This window comes from Siniperca chuatsi, linkage group LG11 (assembly GCF_020085105.1).
Source record: "Siniperca chuatsi isolate FFG_IHB_CAS linkage group LG11, ASM2008510v1, whole genome shotgun sequence".
In the NCBI taxonomy this organism is placed as follows: Eukaryota; Metazoa; Chordata; class Actinopteri; order Centrarchiformes; family Sinipercidae; genus Siniperca; species Siniperca chuatsi.
In genome coordinates, this window is record NC_058052.1 from 6,616,207 (window position 1) to 6,636,371 (window position 20,165).

The 20,165-nt window shown below is 41.4% G+C and overlaps 1 long non-coding RNA gene across 1 annotated transcript; it reads right to left on the bottom strand.

Moving 5' to 3' along the window:
• Positions 1-6,233: 6,233 nt before the first annotated feature.
• Positions 6,234-15,897, bottom strand: LOC122884769. Its single transcript, XR_006379965.1, has 2 exons — positions 13,223-15,897; positions 6,234-7,734 (listed from the first exon to the last, which is right to left on the bottom strand). It is a non-coding gene; the product is annotated as an uncharacterized LOC122884769 (long non-coding RNA).
• Between the last annotated feature and the right edge of the window lie 4,268 nt (positions 15,898-20,165).

Below are 20,165 nucleotides of genomic sequence, written 5' to 3' on the forward strand. Positions count from 1 at the left end.
CCTTTGCTGTTGTGGATGGGTCACTTTGTCATTGATGATCAGAAAACTAGCTAGTTAGCTGTTGGACTGTCCAGTGCAAGGGCGCACGCAGTTCTTTCCCATCTCGCTTTGCCAAAGCGTTTTTGAAGTGGCTGCGTCTGTAGCGGCGCGTCTCTGTGTGATTGCCCCTTGACTCTGGAGGGAGCCCGATGATGTCGTAGCGCTGTCACCAAGGCTATTTAGATTTCCGCTTTTGACTTCTGAATTTTTTAACTGAAAGTCGTTTGGTGTGGAGTTTTAAAGAAGTGAGCATTTACCAGGGACGGGTCTAATGAAATATGCTATCCAGTTGCATTATGGGAAATGTAGGATCCAGTGTTTAAAGACCGTGCCCCATACTTAGGGACTAAAAGTCAGGATATCTCGGCCTCTGCTGCTTCAGCTTTGACAATTCTTTTTCAATCTGTCTCTCACAAGTCCCCCAACTTTCTGGAAATGTAATACTAAATTGCTTGAGTGGTCCTTTAATGCAGTAAAATGTAGATTTTTGACATCATCACCGCATATGTAAAGGGGAATGATGAATTTATTAATACCCTATTAGTGTTGAGTATTAATTGGTTAGGAATAGACGAGGGTATTACTCTATTCACCTGTCTTCTTTCAATGTTGGACCCCAGTGTTGGAAAACAATAATCTTCCACCCTTTCACTCATTGTTCTCTTCAGTCTGTCAGGTTTGCACATTTAAAGCGCGACATTTTGAGAAATACATTTATTTGCTTTCTTGCTGAGAGTTAGATGAGAAGATCAAGACCACTTTATATGGTAAATATAGTGCTACTGTCAGCACATGGTTAGCTTAGCAAAAAAACTGGAAACAGGGAAACGGCTAGCCTGGCTTGCTGTTTTACACTTCCGTTTTTGTACATTTTAAACAAACTTGTTAATTTGTGAGCTTAAGAGGTTCTAGTAGGCAGATTTAGTTACCTTTGGACAAAGCCAGGCTAGCTGTTTCTCCATTTTCAGTCTGTATGCTAAGCTAAGCTAACCATCTCCTCGCTGTAACGTCATATTTAATGGACAGATGCGAGAGTGGTATCAATCTTCTCATCTAACCTCTGCAAGAAAGCTAATATTTCCAAAAATGTCAAAGTATTGCTTTAAAGTCTCCCAAGTTTTTGTGCAGACGTGGTCCTTGGGTCTGTTACAGGTTGCAACACAACCACTGGTCCTCTGACTTCTCTGTGGTCACATGTTTGCTGTCTTCCTGTTGAATATGCTCAGGTTTGGTAACAACTTGAGACTTGGGGTTTCAGTACTGCTAAAATGGTGCTGCTGCTTTTGGTCCTTTCTATTCTAATTTTATGTAGGAACCATTCTGAAGCAATTTAAACCCTAAAAATTCACAGATGTTTCTATGAGACACCTTACAGTGTTATGACTGCACCTTTTGAGTGGAAATGGAGCTAAACCTAGCAAGGTTATTGGCACACTAGGCTGTCCCTATAGCTCTCTTTGTATCCTCCTTCCTCTCTTCACCCATCTTCCAGGCTCTTCCTCAGCTGTGGCCGTGCCATGCGTGCTGATTTGTAGCCTCCCTGTCATAAATAGGAGTGGTTAAGTTTGTCTGTTGCATAACTAGTGTGTGCCGCTCAGTGGATAGGCCGGTCAATATGAGGTGACCCTCTTCCCGCTATCTCCTGATCTCATTTTACTGGAGGCTGAGCTGCAGATCTCCGTTACCCTCAAGCCTGCTCTCATTTCATACCTCTGACCTGTGTCAGCCAGACATTTCATAACTCTCCACCCTGTTTCCTGTGGACCGAAGCTGCCCCCAAAGCAAACTGACTGATTCAACAGGGATAGGCCAAAAAAGGGTGTGTGGTATTTTCTGGAAATAAAAACCAGTTTGGGTGTTAAATGCCAATACTACTACTATAGCTACTATGTAGTATGAAGAGTTCAATACTCATACTCTCTGTAAAATGTCAAACTGTTCCTTTAAGGCAAAGTCTGATTTAAAAAAAAAAAAAGTTTTTATGATCCCTTTTCGTTAGAATGTAAAAATACATGTCTGACTATGCTCTGAGCTTTAGAGATAACATTTCCCATGGTTTCTGAATGCATTGGACTGTTTTAGCCCCATGACAAGATTCTCAAAATTGAAGCTGTGAGGTTGTACTATTCACAATTGTGAATAATGATAAAACATTTCAATACAGTCTGCTTTGTTTTGAGTAATGCCTATTCACAAAATGACCATCACACTGTGTGTCTGCCAAGGGTCGATAGGATTGTTGATCATTACCAAAAGAACCCTGTTGTGACTACGTCCCACTTTTCCAGGTTGAAAGTCAGTGAGGTTGCCCCTCAAAAAGGATCACAGTTCTATTGTTTTTGCCCATTGAAGGTCTGATGCCACATTTGGAAGCTGTTGCACTGCTGGCCTGTCTTGCTTCCTGGATGTCGAAAGCTTCCATTGTTTTACAAAAACTGATTAAAAACCCACTCATTTAGCAACATGAAGGAAAGGGATTTAGATTATTATATGCAACACTCACTAGCGGTCAAAGAACCTCCTTCATATCGCAGTGGATTGTCACATACAGCAGGTAAAATAAGCATTGAACACGTCACCATTTTTCTCAGTAGATATATTTCTAAGAGGTGCTATTGACATGAATTTTTCACCAGATGTTGGTAACAACCCATGCAATGAAATCTAACCATAGATGTCCATAAATTAAGTTATGTATAATAATGTTAAAAGACACAGGGAAAAGTATTGAACACGCTTACTGAAATTCATTTAATACTTTGTACAAAAGCCTTTGTTGGTAATGACGGCTTCAAGACGCCTCCTGTATGGTGGAACGAGTTGCATGCATCGTTGAAGTGTGATTTTGGCCCATTCTTCAACTCTTGAAGGTTCCGTGGGCCTCTTCTATGAACTCTGATCTTTAGTTCTTTCCATTGGATTCAAGTCAGGTGATTGGCTGGGCCATTCTAGCAGCTGAAACCAATTGAGAGTTTCCTTGGCTGTGTGTTTGGGATTATTGTCTTGCTGACATGTCGACCCTCGTTTCATCTTCATCATCCTGGTAGATGGCAGTAGATTTTTATCAAGAATGCCTCTGCACATTTTTTCCATCCATCCTTCCTTCAGTTATGTGAAGTTTCCAGTACCGTATGCTGAAAAACAGCCCCACACTGTGATGCTTCCACCTCCAAACTTCACTGTTGGTATGGTGTTTTCAAATGGTGTGTTCAGATGTTGTGCAGCAAACTTGAAAATGAGCTTCAACATGCTTTTTCTTCAGTAATGGAGTCTTGCGTGGTGAGCGTGTATACAGGCCGTGGCGGTTGAGTGCATTACTTATCGTTTTCTTTGAAACAATTGTAACCTGCTAATTCCAGGTCCTTCTGAAGCGGTCCACAAGTGGTCCTTGGCTCTTGAACAACCCTTCTGATAATTCTTTTCACTCCTCTGTCAGGAGTCTTGCGAGGAGCACCTGGTCGTGGCCGGTTTATGGTGAAATGATGTTCTTTCCACTTGCGGATTATGGCCCCAACAGTGCTGACTGGAACATTCAGAAGTTTTGAAATCCTTCTGTAACCAATGCCGTCAGTGTGTTTTGCAACAGTAAGGTTGCGACGGTCTCGAGAGAGAGCTCTTTACTTTTACCCGTCATGAGATGTTTCTTCTGTGACACCTTTTTATAGGCCACCAGTTGGGACTGAACCAGCTGACATTAATGTGCACTGATAAGGGGCAGCATTGCTTTCTAATTACCGATTGTCTTGGCTTTCCATGCCTTTTTGCACCTCCCTTTCTTCATGTGTTCGATACCTTTTTCTCGGTGTCATTTAACATTATTATACATAACTTAATTATATGGACATCTATGGTTTGATTTTTGTTGTTGTTGTTACCAACATCTGGTGAAAATTTCATTTCAATAGCACCTTTTTAGAAATATATTTACTGAGAAAAATGGTGACGTGTTCAATACTTATTTTACCTGCTGTATAAAAGGTCAGTGTCAGCCCAGTGGAAACAGAACCCTGATTTACAGTTTAGATAAACCCATCTGGTTCTGCCTCTGTGTTTATTGCAGCTGTAGCGCGTGTGTTGTTTGTGTTAAGTCTGTTCTTCCCGCAGGCAGGTCCTCGCCATCTGAGGCTGTGTTTGGCTCAGTGGCTGTTGCTTAGTGTCGATCCGCCACACAGTGCAGGTAAGGCTAGGGGGGAATGCAGGCAGGCAGGCAGGCATGCTGCATTTTCTGAACCTAGCTCTGGAGCCACACACACACAAATAAACACATACACTTATGCACAAGATGCGTGAAACAAAGAAACTGTGTTTGCTGGGAGACCTGCAGGCAGAACAGCAGTGACCACTGTGGAGAGGTTTGTCATGCTGGGGGCGGTTTTTATTGAAGTGGAGCCAGCATCGCCTTTCACTGTGGATGCCTTGGCTGTGAAGGGGAAAGTGTCTGCTCCAATTTATTCACAATGGGCATTTTGGCATGCACATTCCAATACTATCTGCAATTCTGAGATAAGTTCCTTTTTTTTATTCATTAGTATTTGGACATTCATGAATGTGCAAATGCAGATATCTGCAATAATATCAGAATCAAGCAATCAGAAGGTTAAAACTGAAAACTAAACACCATTGACAGGCAGTCAACTTCAGGGTGTTTCTCTATTTGGTTGTGTTTTCTGCGTTTGCAGCACACATCGTTACACACGTGTGTTGTTGACTTGGTGAATGCGCATCTCAGCGTGCTCGTGTTTTATTTCCTCGCACTGTGTTTTGTTGAAGACGTTTTCTTCATTTGCATGTGTTTCGTCAATTTGCGTTTTTGTGTGTTTTCTTAAATTGCAGTGTATGGAGCTCTCAGGGCCCCTGTTGTGTACTCTCTGTAATACTATAACAGAGACCCACTAGATATTATGTAAGCCCAGAGCTTCATCTCCATACAGGTGGAGTGTGGTGGCGTACTGCAGCAGCCTACTTTACAAGTGGATCTCTCCAAAGTGGGCCTCAGCCATCTGCCTGCCCAGAGATGAAGATTTTAAAATACACAGTTTATGGTTCGTGTACCAACCAGTTCCACAACCAAGCAGTAGGGAACAACTGCCCCACTGTTGATATGAAAACACATACACTTATCACTTATACACATGCACATGCTTACACAACAAACACGCTCTGCCTCTCAGTAATCCCTGTATTTCCTGGAGTTGACATGAAACTGCACCTCCATCCATATGTGCCTTTTTTTTTTTTTGCCCCCGGCTTCTTTGAAACCCAGTCCCAGATTTAGACCCTGATTGATAGATGTGAGCACATGCTCGCACACGGAGGCCCCGGAGTTGCATCACTCCTGCCCCTCCATCCACCACGTTCTCATTCGCAGCGTGTGGAGAGGTGCAGTGCTCCTTCATGGATCAGCGCAGCGTAAATCTGGGTCAAAAAAAAAAAAAAAAAAAAAAAAGGGAGGCACATGGCAGTGGGATGCTGTGTGCAATTACTGCTAATGATATGCTTCTATGCAAGCTGTGGCCATAATTAACTTTTGGAGGAAGCCTGGTCTATCTGAGCTGGTCTATGTGAGGGGATGCTCGCAGGAACAGGCGCAGTGGTGAGAGCCAAGGCTAAGAAAGCAAACCAGCGCTGACATTATTCAGACGACACGTCTGCTACCCCAGATTAGGCACGCTGGGTGGTCCCGTGTTAGGAGTAACATGATGCGGATGTTAATGGAATTGTCCTCCGGAACTTAGTTTAAAACTTGGGCTTACTCAAGAGGGTGTGGTGAAGCAGACTGGTTGAATTGGAAGTCAGCAAGTTACTGTATAACTGGATATTGACATGTATGGAAGCTCACTTCTGCCAGGAAAAGAAAAAAACAGTAAAAGTTAGTCATCATAAAAATATACTAAATACTCATGGTAAGACAACATTTCTAGTTAATTAGTAAAAATTATGAGATAATAAGTCAAACTTATGAAATAATAAGTCAATATGTACACTTAGTAAGCCAAAATGTTGACTTTTTATCCCATAATTTAGACTCAATAAGTGAACCATGAGCATTTTTATTTTTATCCTGAATAACTAATGACTTAGTAGGTCAATTTTTTGACTCAGCACGAGAACAATAAACTAGAACTAGAACATAAAGTCTTCACTTGGAGTCGTATCACACACACACACACACACACACACACGTCCTTATGAGGATTTTCCACTTTATTTACCACGGTGCATATCTTTGTTCTTAGTGTGTGAAAATGTGCTCCTCTAAGCTTTACAGTCATGAAGAAAATGAAAACCATCCAGGCTGACGTGTCTGCGTTTATTTGACGTGTTCCACCTGTCACTGGAGTTGCCAGGCAAATGGCGTGGTGGCTTCAAAAGCAGGCCTTGGCGTGTCTCCAGAGCCCCGCATGGGAGAGCTGTCTCCTCCTTTGTCCTTGATGCCTCAGAGTCATTTCTCACCCCTGTCATCTGTATTGACAGCCTAAGTTTGCTGGCCAGGCTTTTTAAATTGGGTCGTTTTATTGATCCAAGTTAATCATTTGGGGTTTGATGACTTCAGTCTCTCATTTACATTCACTAGCAGCTAGCCTCCCCCTCTTTCTCTTTGTCTTTATATTGTAATACAGATACTAAACACTTTATATATGGGTCGTTTTCTTTAATTTCTTAAAAATTTTCAGCTTGAAGGTGAAAAGAAGTATTGAAACTTGCGCTGTAAAATGTCCGTATGTGTCCGTGCTGGCCATCAAAGTGATTCTAATTCTGATGAAGGACATAGCAGCATTAAGATGTTCTTCAACAATAGTCACATTGTGCAATTTGTGAATTTCTTTTCTCTTATGGTTGCCAAATATGCAGCCTTTCCCTTAATTAACCCACGCAATTCCAGGAAGAGACTAGATACATTTCTCAAGGATCTGGGTGTTGTTCAACTTGACAATTTACATGACACCCGGTGGGTCAAGCCATCTGACCTGGGTAATCACAGTCCGGGCCCCGACAGGAAGCAGCCGTCAGTTATGATGGACTTTAAACATTTAAACCGTGTTCGTTTGTGTGTCATGTCTCTCTCCCACCCCGTGCAGCCGCACAAGGATTCCTCAAATATTAACACAAGTGGACAGATTGAGTAAACATAGGTACTTCTTTGTCAAAGCTGTCTTTATTTCAGGTTGCTCCAGTTTGTGGTCGTCCGTGGCCGTGAGCATGCATGAGTTCTGCACTGAATCTTCCAGGATGTGGCTGTGGTTCTGCCCGGCAGTAAGCAGCAGCCCCAGGCCTCCCCGAGCAGCTGTCAGCAGGCTCTAGAGACTGAAAGAAAGACAGTCGCCCTGCCCCCAACTTTACCAGCCTGCCTGCTCTCACTGCAGGGACTGTCGGGGGATGGGCACCCATACAGAGCCATATAACATGGAGAAATCACAAGCAATTCCTCAGCATCTCTTCATGAAATTACTTTTAAACACGTTGATTTATTGTCTTTTCCCAAATGGTTTTAACAGGAGATGATCAATGAAAGCCTTTGTCTCAGTCCAACGTGTCTTCCCATCTGTCCTTCTCTTTCTCACCGTCCTGTTTACCACCTCCTCCATTGTCCTCCGACTGTGGTGGTGTTCTCTACTAAAGCCACATCCAGGCGAAACATCCTCAAGGGTTTTAAACCGCCAGTGTCACCGTAGGAAGGAAGAGAGTCAATGGCGTCTGTGTGAAAGACAAAATGACGGGATGATGTAGACTAGGCTGACTAATGATTGCTCAACAGTCCATTGTGACAGCAGGATCAAGCATGAGTGATGTTTGACCTTGAATGGAAACCAGCAGAAATAAGGCTGTAAATGACTTTTGACGCCTTAAACACAGAGGCTCAAGCTTCCACTAATATCTTTTTGTTTTGTAAAATCTTTCTTTGCCAGTCTAAATTGTCCTTGGTAAATCTGTCTGTGTATGATTTGTTTCTTCAAGGATACTACACCACAGTAGAAGCTGGAAAAGGTGGAGAAAAATGAGGGATGAGATGCAGTGGTGATGAGTCATATTTGAACTGAAGACAGTAACACTTTAGATTACAGCCCACATATTACAGTGTATTTATTTAGCGCATATGGGGTATTGATAAAATACTTACAGGGCACCAAGACAAATACTGATGGTCAAAACTGATGTTAGAGAAGAACTTTGAGTCACATACAGTCAGTTGCCCTAGGTCTAGGTAAATTTGTTACCCCCCATATTCCCTATATACTTCTGGTAGGTACCCAGTAAGTATGTCATTGGTACCCAGTATGTACAAAAGATTTACACTGTAAAAAATGTGGGCTGTAATATAAAGCCTCACCGAAGATACTGCAAATACATCAAATAAAGAGCCACCAGATTGCCTGTATTCAAATTCGAACTATATATAACATTGCTAGTGTTTTGTCAGTATGACCGTTTCTTGCCATTTGTCCGCTCACCCAGTGATCGCACCACCATTTGCATAAGAACGTTATATGAGTGTGTTCTTAGAACAGGAAATTCAAGGAGACATTGCATTTACCACACCTCCGTATTTGCAAAGCTCCCACAGCCAGAATAGTCACACACTCCTATAATCGCTTAATAACAATTTTGTTAACGACACTTATTATTACACAATTCACCCAATCACGATTGGGTGGGTCAGTTTGTGGCTCATTGTGAAGACGATGCTATGTGAGCTTGCCTAAACAAGTCCTTTTAAAAGGAACTGTACTTTTCCTCTAGCACCACCAGCAAATTGGTGGTTTGGGGTGAAATGTTTTAACAGCAACTGGACAGATTGTCATGAAATTGGCACATTTATGGGGGTGGTGAGCCCTCACTTTTTATCCACCACCATCAGGTCAAAATTTTAATTTGTCCAATACTTTGGTTTATGACCAAATACCTGCAAAATGAATGACATTCCCATCAGCCTCAGCTGTACTTTGTGTTTAGTGCTAATAATAAGGAAATGTTAGCATGCTAACACGCTAAACTAAGATGGTAAACATGGGAAAGATTATACCCGCTAAACATCAGCCTTGTTAGCATTGTCATTGCGAGCATGTTAGCATGCTGACATTAGCATGGCTGTAGACTCTTAATGGGAATCCACATTAAAAGGGAGAGGGAAGCGCTATTGAAGCGTCAGTCCAGTCCACGCTGACTCCAGCCTCCGTTCAGCCGTCGTTATCCCCAGAGCCAGCGGCCGGCCAAACTGTCCTCACCAGGCTGTCGGACAGCAGAAATGTACTGAACAAAAATAGTTTTAATGTAGGCTCCATGGGAAGAAATCCGCATTGTTTTTTTTATTTTATTACCCCGCCCACCATAGTGGGTTGGGGGAATCTGCCTATAGTGGAACTGACATGCTCATGGCAACACTGGGAGTCTTGATCAATCATTACAGATACCTTTAATAAGTTCAGAACATATAAACAACAGAAGATTTGTGTGATTTAAACAGCCGCCTGTGGATGTTATGCTTCACTGAGCGCACCAGAGAAAGACAAATAGACTTGGAGCGTTAAAAAAACACGGAGGTCCCGGGGGTGACTCATGTGGATTGATAAAATGGAAGCATATCTGTTGTGTGAGGCGGGCGAGTCTTGTGGAATTTAGTAATGAGCTACACGTAGCCCAGCCGGCAACGTGAGCAGATAAAACCCCTAAGGCTCATTTGTAAATACACCTTAACCCAGGTCTACATTTGATTATGTATTCACATCTTAACTGGGTGACATTTAAGTGTGTGTGCCTATTAAATTATTCTCTGGAGAGCTATATCAGCATTGTAACAGATTGACACATGTTAACCAGGAATGCATGGGAATGAGTTGTGTGTGTGTGTGTGTGTGTTGGGGATGGATGGTTCTTGGCACACGCTCTGATCAGGGTGTGTTAATATCTTTATATGTAAACCTATCATACCATCTGTCATCTCCCATCTCTCATCCTGCTGGTATTCTCTCCGTCTACAATCACATACACACATTCCTTACATGTGGTGGTATGTACTGCATCGCTTATCTGCTGTTATCTCTTTCTGTTTGGCTTTTCAAAGTTATCCTCCAGTCCAATGCGTGCCGTCTGGTTGCTCTGGTGCTTCTTTATCGGTCTATTATTTTGAACCACAGCATGTTGCCAACATCAAAAGCATTAGTCACAATGGAAAAAGGACATTCCAAGATTATCAACTCAAACACAGTGTGAGTCTAACACACACACACACACACACACACACACAGATCCTGTTCTCACTCAGATTAGGGATTGGAATCTGGTTTAAGATCTTAAATGGGAAATGTATCCATTTGTGATTGTGCAATGTGATAATGTGATACGTGACAACGGAGATGATGTCTGTAAAAATGGATTAGGTAATTCGTGTGTGTGTGTGTGTGTGTGTGTGTGTGTGTTCAGTTTTGAGGCTGGAATGTGTTCATCTGTGGCTCTGCAATGTGATCCTGTGTGTGCATGTAGTGTGTGTATATGTGTGCTTTTGTGTTGTATATCTGGACATATACACGTGTATGTTGATTTTTGCACACTTGACTCCCATTGACTCCCTTGTCCCATGTGTATGTATGTGTGTGCGTGTGTGTGTGTGTGTGTGTGTGTGCAGCCTGGCCCTACCCTTCAGCTATGGTGATCCCATCTGTGAACCCTGCCTCCTCACAGCTTGATCCCAGCACCACCTCCATTGTCTCACTAATCCAGGACTATTAACATTGCAGCACCACAACAGGCGCTTACTGGAGCCTCGGATGGCACCCAAAACTCTCTCCTCTGAACAGACTGCAATCTAATTAACTCGGGGGTCTAGTGTGTGTGTGTGTGTGTGTGTGTGGTTAACAGGATCCAGTGGATTAGCGCCTTTTGATAATGGGGTGAGGCTGGACTGCTACAGGTGCCAAAATTAAAATGGCCTTAGTCAGGATCACCACATTATGTTCACGCTCTATATCAGAGTGTCCATGCACTGTTTTTGTTCACATCCAATATCAGATTCAATCACACACTTGAACAACTTGTGAACAACCGGATTATCCTGTTTGATTTTACATGATGCGTTTGATTATCAGATTCATGTGTGGAAAGATGTGTTGAAGCCAACAGGAAACAGTTTATTTGTGCCAGAAAACAAGAGAACCAAAATGGAGAAAACCTTTTGGTTTGAAACTTGAAAACAGAATTTACTTCTACCCTCTTCCATCACCACCAGCTATGATCCTGTTTGTTTTGTTTCACGCTGATATAAAATGATGAAAATGCCTCTTTGTCTCTAGTTCACTCCACGACCTTTGTGGTGCAGAATAAAATCACAAAATAAGATGTACACACCTAACAAAGAGTTGAGTGACGGAAAAACAATCCACATCTCTTAAATCAAGTGTTGCTTAATGCTGATTTTGACTTTCAACTAAAATAACCTAGTTAATGTATTTAGGGTATCTCTTTGATCTGGTTAGAATTGAATTCTTAGCGTGCATGACACACACATGTTTAGAATTTCATTTCCAATTCTGATATGGATGTGGTTGATGAAATTGTCAGAGCTGCAGTGAAAAGTATGTCTGAAGTTCTTCTCATTCTTCTCACAAAATTGGTTCGCAGAGCTGTTTGCTTAATCCAGTTGTAGCATAGAGGACAATGGAATGGAAAAATGGAAAGAAAGCCAAAATACAATTCTGCCCAAAATTTGAAGCCTCAAACCTTGTTGTTGTTAGCTCCCAGTCATGCCAGACTGTGGCACAACCAAACTGATTTGCGTATGTTGGAAAATAGGTGGTGCTGTAAGCACTGTGACAGTAAGTTAACACATTTAAAGGACAGGTCCACATTTTTTCAAGTATATCTTAAAACAATACCCACATGCCCACAGAAACTAAGAAGGTAAGTACTCGTGCTGTTCTTAAAGCTAGGGTAGGTAATGTATTTCAGAAGCATTTTTTGTCCCGACAGCAATCAATAAATCAAATGCTCTTGGAATAAAATGAAACAAATCGGGTATCTGTGGCTGTCTCAGGCGTGTAATAAGCCCATCCAATCATTTCATTTGGCCGAATGAAATGATTGGCTGGCCAACCTGCCTGTCTACCTACCTGCACCCACTCTGCCCCTGCACTCATTGTGCATGAAAATGTGATGATAGCAGACAGGTGTGCAGGAGGAGCTGAGTCCCCGGCTATTGTACAAACATACACATAGGCCGAGTACTTGTAATGGAGCATCTTTTACAGTGTGGTGTTCCTACTTTGACTTAAGTACAGGATCTGAATACTTCTTCCAACACTGTCCAAAGTTCAGGCAAAGCCAAATCCAGTGGGTATCTTCCACTACTATTTCTAGCATAAAGTTCCCTCTTTGTGTTACTATCCCTCCACCACAGCTTAGCAAATAACGAGAGAATTTTATACTGAAAACTTTGCATGAAACCTTGCTTAACTCTGACAGCTGAAGCCCCACATTAGCACAAAACAAGGACGATGGATTTTGTCCCCCATCTCTTACATTGGTGTCCCATTAGGAAGGGATCTCTTCATGACCAGTATGGACAGAACAAATGATCACAGCAACCAAAAATGCTTTCAGTTTACATATGGGCATGTGAGTATTGTATTCAGATAAACTTGTGGAAGATAAAATGTGGATCTACCCTTTAATCCAAGGGAACAGAGTTGTACCATCCACTCTTTTCTCACAATTACAAACCATGAGACATTCATTTGTGGAGCAAGTAGTTTATACTCCAGCAGAGCGGGGTGATCTAAAAATGGATCGTGTGACACAGCTAATATTATAACTTCTTCCATTTTTGACTCTCAAGGTCTCACGGTTCCCACAAAGGTCAGCACTGTCATGGCGGTTTCCAACTGGTCAGTGTCACAAAGTTCACCCAAGTGCTAGGCCAATGTATTTCGTCTCTGCAAGTGATCCACTGATCAATTCCTTTGAAATGAACCGATTTCTGTCTCAAAGGTAGCTGCTGTAAATGCTGGTGTGACCAAAAGCTTATTCTGCATTCTCCTCAACATCTCTGTCAGTTCATACTGGTATTTAAATGAACAGCTTTCCCTAAAGGCCTGGAGGCCTGTGGTATGACTGCAGCCTTGGTGCAGACACAAATAGTTCATGTAGATAAAAATCACATAATAAGACATAGTACACACACAAGAGAGTTTACCTCAGTGCTTGGGGGTCTGTGCAAATGGTCTTAGCTCAGCTCTCTGGAAGAAAAGAAAACAGATCTGTACTCAGGTTGTGGTTAAGCCAAAGAGCTTACTTGCTTACTGTAAGTCAGAGCAGCTGAGTTTGCATAGCTTCCACCTCCTGAGGCCTGGGAACTGTTGATTCTTCAATATTTGTGTGTGTGTGCGCACATGTGGATGTCTGCGTTTGCCTCCATGCAAGCTCACAACCGTGCACATAAAGCAAAAGTGTGCGCCCTGAGATGCGAAGGCGAGCGAGCTTGCTTCATACACTCCCTGCCCTCCCTCATATTTGACATTCTTTGGCCTTGTATGGCAGATCAGCATCAGCTGGTGTTCCAGAGGAGAAAAATAACCACAGCTCGCTAAGTCTTTTCCTCGCCACCGCCCTCTCCGCAGTGGGTAAAAGAAGCAGCTCATGTCTTTCCACAACCTCACTGACATCTGCACCAGGGACCACATTAAACCCTTTGAAGTGTTCTACACACTCTTATTAAGGTAACATCTGACACTGAAGAAATCATAAATGTGCAGAACAAATTACAAGTTCTGGTTCTCTGGTTCTCTCCTCTTCTCCTTTCTTTCTCATCCTTTCTCTCCCTACAGTATGTGTCTTGATGAGTCAGTGTTTCAGGCCTTGATTGCGGGCTGTGTTTCCGGAGGGAGGAAATGCCAATGTGTGCATTCATACCCATAGCTGCACAGTCATTATCTCTGTCTCTCCAAGTGAAACGCACAGGCATATTAAAGAGGGTTCAGTATCACTGCCTCATCAAGGACTCTCTCACTTGTGTGAAACAGCAACATGAATTCAGGCAAAGGAAAGGCAAAGTGTACTTTTGCGATAACAAGCGTAATTTGTGTCTGTAATTGCTTCTTTGTGCCTCAGGGCGTCAGATCAAGATCGTTTTGGGTTTCAGTTCCCTCTGGTGCGTTCTAGGAAATGTTTACAGTCACTTTGGATGAAGGTCAGATATGATATTACAGCAAGGAAAAAAAAATATGTGAAGCATTCTTGAAATTCTGTTGCAAGCCACTCGCTTTTTAGATGTTACGGCCTTCAAATACATGGGAAAACTTAGATAGATACTAGGGTGAGTGATATGTACTTTGACTGTACTAATTAAAGCTGATAATGATATTTCTTGACTGAAACTGAAACAGCCAATACCTGTACAGTATTGTTAAATATGTCCATTTGTATTTTAAAACTTACCTACTTAACTACCTCGTCTGTAATCCTAGCAAATCACATTAGCATCAAGTCACAACAAGGGCTCTCCACAATACTAGTTTATACGTTGTCAGTAAGATAAGTCAGTGTAACTATTAAGGGGCAGTATGCAGGTATAGCAGTCAGTTAAGGATGTAAACCTTCCTCATGAATATTCAGACATTTAAGATTATGTCCTGACATTGACATATAACAAATCATATTATGTATACTGTGGGTATAAACTTTAAAACAGCAAAATGCCAATAAACACCAAAAGTCAACCTAAATCCTGCAACTTCATAAATTCCCAATGTACACTAAATTCTGTGATTCTGTGACTTGATTAGGAATTTCAGCTACAGTATGCTGACACAGCAAATGTTTTTTTTTATTATCACAGTTTATCACATATTGTATTTTGATATGTGTTTCCAAAAATGATAGCTGTGATTTCAACATACCGAAATTTGTGACCCGTTAGATTCTGTGACACTAGAGGTGAAGTGTCAGCTATTGTCAGGTCTACAAACAGCTAGCTCTGCCACAGCTAGCTGTTTGTAGACCTCAAGACCTGACAATAGCTGACACTTTTTCTAGCTAGCTGCTAGCTGTGATAGCAGAAACTCTGCCACAGCTAGCAACATTTGCGACCCAATTAAATACTATGGGAGCGCCATTTTTGGTAACACCTATCAAAATAACGTATGTGAAAGTATGATATAAACATCTGCAGTGTCAATATAGTTAAATTTCCTCTTCTTGTCACATAATCTTATGGGTCACAGAATTTGGTGTAACACTGGCTTTATAGAGAGCCAACCCACTTTCTAAGCTAGCAGCTGTGCCACTAGCTTTGGCCAGACAATGTTTTTGTCATGCAGGGTTACTTTCATCAGCCAATAACCTGAAATATTGTACTTGACATATGCTATTTTATGTAAAACTGGATACCTTTGATAAAACAATGATTTTTTTGTTAGCCTTCAACAGCTACAGCACTGCTGGGGGGTTTTATAGCTAAGAAGCTGTAGTAGTTGAACGCTAACAAAATAGTATTGGTTAAAATGGTATGGTGCTCAAATTTTAATTACAACTATAGAAGTAGATTAGCGTTTAACTTTGAATATGGACAGAAAAATGTTCATGTTCATGTTTCTGCTTCTCAGAAAAAAAGATGAAAAACTGTATGGTAAAATACATTAAGGGAGGGTAGTGGAACAGAAGCTAGGTTGAACATATATAAACAGGTCCATCCTGGTTGGAGGAGGATGGTGAAATCCAGCAGAGAGACAAAACATTTCTCACCCACAATTCCCTCGGGCAATGGTTGTGTCTAACTGACACCTCACTCTCTGACAGGTTTTCCACTCATCTCATCGACAGCTCCCAGCTCCAGCTCAGAGATGAGTGACTCACAGACACACACACACACACACACACACACACACACACACACAAACCACAGAGTTATCAGCAGGGAAAAAATCAATGACTTTCCCTGACAGAAAAGAGCACTGCACTGCATCTCTGCTAAAGCCATCCAATAAGGCCTTTCAGCTGTTACATATTATGCTTCAGAATGTGTTTAAATGAATCAGCCAGAATGAATGTATCTGTGATTCACCCTTAATCAGAGCAGCAATTAATTACCCCCTAATTAAGTCTGACACAATCTGTGTTTAATTTGATATCAGATCTGAAATAATTATCGTCCACATTTCCCTCCACAGCTGAGGTGAAATAGAATATCTTAATGTAATGCCCCCTGGTGCATAGGCTGCTGTTCTCACAGTACACATACACATACAAAGAATGTGTAAGTGAATGCACATTCAGTCACACACACACACACACACACACACACACACACACACACACCCACCATATGCACCAGAAATCAAAAGCTCGTAATGGTAAAGTGATTCAGGATCTGAATCACAATGCTGTAACCTTTTGGACAGAATCAGTGCCAGACTACCTTGATGCCAGCTCAGTGAGTCATGCAGAGTGGAATTACACAGGACAAAGGCATGGTGAACCAAGGTGAAAAAATGAAGAGAGAAACAACATCCAGTGAACTCAGTCACGAACTCAAGCCTCAGCTGTGTGATATTTTGTCTGCTCCACATGAGCAGCTCTATTTCAAAAATGCTATTTGTTAAAGAACTACACTTACTTTTACCTCCATAATTTGTTCTTATTTTGTGCCATTACTCATTTAGTGTGACCCTTTTTTACAAACTGTTAAGATGGCAAGCAGGATTTAAGAGGCAATGAACCCAGTCACAAATCCATAACCTGCATTATAGTGTTGCCATTAGCTTTCGGGTTTGGCATGGACCATGAAAGCAACAGAAACAATCACAATCTGATCACTCGTTCATTAATAAAAGGCTGCTGAGCTGTTAACCTTTTGTACAATGCTGAACGTACATAACAGCTTGAACTGGCAACAGACTGAACGTACTGCTGAAGTGAAAGCAGTCTGAATCAGCGCTGAACATTGGCGGGATGAACGGTGATACGTTCATGTGCTGTTGCGCGTAGTGAACTGCCTTTGAATGGTGATGCGACTGCTTCGTTTATGAAAAAAGTGAACAAACTACACAGGCCGTGACTAGGAATATTTGAACTGAACTAAGTGATTTGAATCAGTAAAGTGATCTAGCAGAAGAGAAGTGGACTGGCTGACAAGCACCTTTGTTAATCTATGGCTGAGCCTGCTATCCTGGAAAAGGTGAAAGGTTCCTGAAAGAGGCCGAGATTATGTGTGGCATGCTTTTTTTCACTTGAGCGGATCTGGTTTTATATTAACTCACATAAAACTGTTTAATTTGACACTGTGTTTGTGTATGTGTGTTCTTTTGTGTTTGGTCTTAGCTAATGTTCACACAAGTAAAGAGAAGTCCTTTAAAGGGAAAGTTTGCTCACTTACAAGGAACTAGCTCATGTAAGCTAGCATTTAGCCTAATGGTGAGCAATAAAGACAACCAAATATTCCTTATGCAGTGTTTTTACTTTGGGTGGAAGTAAAATCACTGGTGATACAGTCTACTCAAATAAAAGTTAATTAGAGCTCATTTAAAGTTTGGAGGTATGTTTATGTCTTAATTCTATGATGTCCTTTTGTAATTAGCTTTTCAGATAGCTAGCAATGTTAAACATCTAGCTTGACCTTGACAAATGCAAGCAGGCTAAGGAGCTTGACATGGCTTTTTGGTTAATGTTAGCTAAGCTACTTTGTTTTCTTCACTGCTTATGCAGGAGCATGCACATTTTTGACTTCAGTGTCTGATACAGTACTCATATAGCTCATTTTTCACAAGTGGAATCCATTTTTTTTTTCCCGATAACAAAATACAGTACATTTTTGGGGATATAGTAATCGGTGACTCAGAAACCATGTAGATGTTTACACCACTGGTACGGTCTTATGAGTGTGTGTGTGTGTGGTATAAGGTGACAGTGCCAGGGACTTTGTGGAAAGCAGGCCATGAATCAACAGGACCGTGGTACACACAGGAAGAACTGTGTCATTACCTCCATTGGATTAACCTCCTCCCCGAATTAGCAGCTCAACCTGTGACTCATTCGACAGACAGGCTGGATTCTTCTGTGCTATCCAGGGTCCTTTTACTCAATGAAAAAAAACGTTCATCAACAACTTTTAAAATCTTCTTGGGCTGTGAGGAAATTAAAAAAAAATCTCTATGGAGCTTTGCTTGCTCCTTCCTAAATCAATTTTGTAATGAAAAGTTAAGGTTCTCATGTAGCACATAGCTGAAATTACACTTGAAAGAGATGAGTTTTGTTATTTGAAAAAAGGCACGAAATCTTGCAGATTTAATATCTGATTAAATGACCTCCTATTCTGTGCTGTCCTGAAACAGGAATTCATGCTGTGATTCATGGTCTATTCTGTACTTAATTAGTTTGTTCTGCATTTTATGGTACAATAGAGTGGTAAAACAAAATAGAGGAGTAGTTTGTGTTGGCAATCAGAGAGTCGTTGTACATTTACAGCAAAGAATCCCACGCAGCATTTACAGCCTTGGGTGGAGACGTTTATTCTCTTATAAAACCGTCTCACTGCTGACTTCTTTTAAATTAAAGATTAAACCATTCTCACAACAAAGGTGTAGGTCATTGAAAGCCAATTACAATACTTGGAGTAAACCTACTAATAAAGGGATTTTGTGCTCCTATTCAGTATATTTTCATTAGATTAAATCCAGATTAAGTGAACTGGTTCCAATATTACAAAATCCAGCTGTGTCATAGTCATCACATTGGGGATGCATGACAGTAACAAGAAGATATTCAGTTTTTGATAAAGCCAACCCTGAATAGCTATGTTATGAAATATGACCATGTTATATGTATGCAGATAAACTGACATGTCTATGGGCTTGTGTATGACTCATCCTCTAATAAAAACCACATCTGCTTTCTTTGAAATTGCTTTCTCAATCCCACGCCTGTATCTGTGCTTCCTCAACACCACCTCAGTGAGTCTCTTCTCTGCAAATGCCTTTATTTCATATAACTCGACATAGGTGCTATTTAATCCATCAACCACCCTTAGATAAGGCCTCAAGGATGACCATACCTTCTTGCAGGTTTAGCATTAACTGTACAGCTGTCTAAAGTAACCTACTGCAGTGGTTTCTAACTTTTCCAGCTTGGGACACCTTAAAATATAGCAACGTGTAGTTGTGACCCCTAACCCCACATTATGGCCTAAAAGTGGAGCCTGCAGAGTTTAGTGGCCTGGAGAGGTAAAAAATATCCAGTATTTCACAAGAAACAAATCAAAAATTTGAAAAAATAAATATAATTTTGTATATCTATAAAAAGTATTTTTTCTTTCTCATCTTTTTATTAGCCATGCTAGATGCACTAGGCTCTAGGAAAGGCATTGTGTTTCAGCTGGTCGGTCGGTCCACCACTCACCACTCAACCTCCACTTGATGGATTGGCACAAAATTTTGTACAGACATTACAGGGGGGAAGTGAGAAATGAAATATTCACTGTGCCTCAATAATGTAACTCATTGTTCCATTGGGAAATTAAAGGATATGGTCTGTAGCCGACATGGACATTTCAAAGGACAAAGCCAAAAAAGAGAGCCAAAAGCATCCCCAGGGGGGCGCAGGAGAGTTGAAGGTGAGGCAAAGATACTGCGTGAGGTGAATTTGAGTCAAAAGTAGCCTACTCAGTCTCAGAGTCATAACTCACGTTGATATCATTCAGTGTGACTCACACTTCCCGATGATAACATTATCTCCGATGATCTCAGATCACAAAGAAACGTCCATAAATCTGCTTAGAAACCATTAAAAAAGACACTTCAGAACTTGAGAATCATCACATTTTAAGCTTTCTTCAGCATCAGAGTATTTCAGTGGTAGTTGTATGTACATCCATGGGTAGGCTACATTGCAATCAGAAACTGCTAATAGCTAATTCGGCATTTGATTAATGGCATCAATTAGCCAAAATGTAAACAAATATAGGCTAAAAACAGGGCTCAAATGTAGTATACCAGTAGCTACCAGGCCATGTCAGCCCAAGCCTGATGGCTTTCATTCTTTCTGTCGTCATATTGGTTCCGACATGGAAACAAGGCCAAGCGGCTCAACTATGCACGAAAACATAGGAACTGGGGTGCAGAAAAATGGCAGCAGGGGCTCTGGACGGA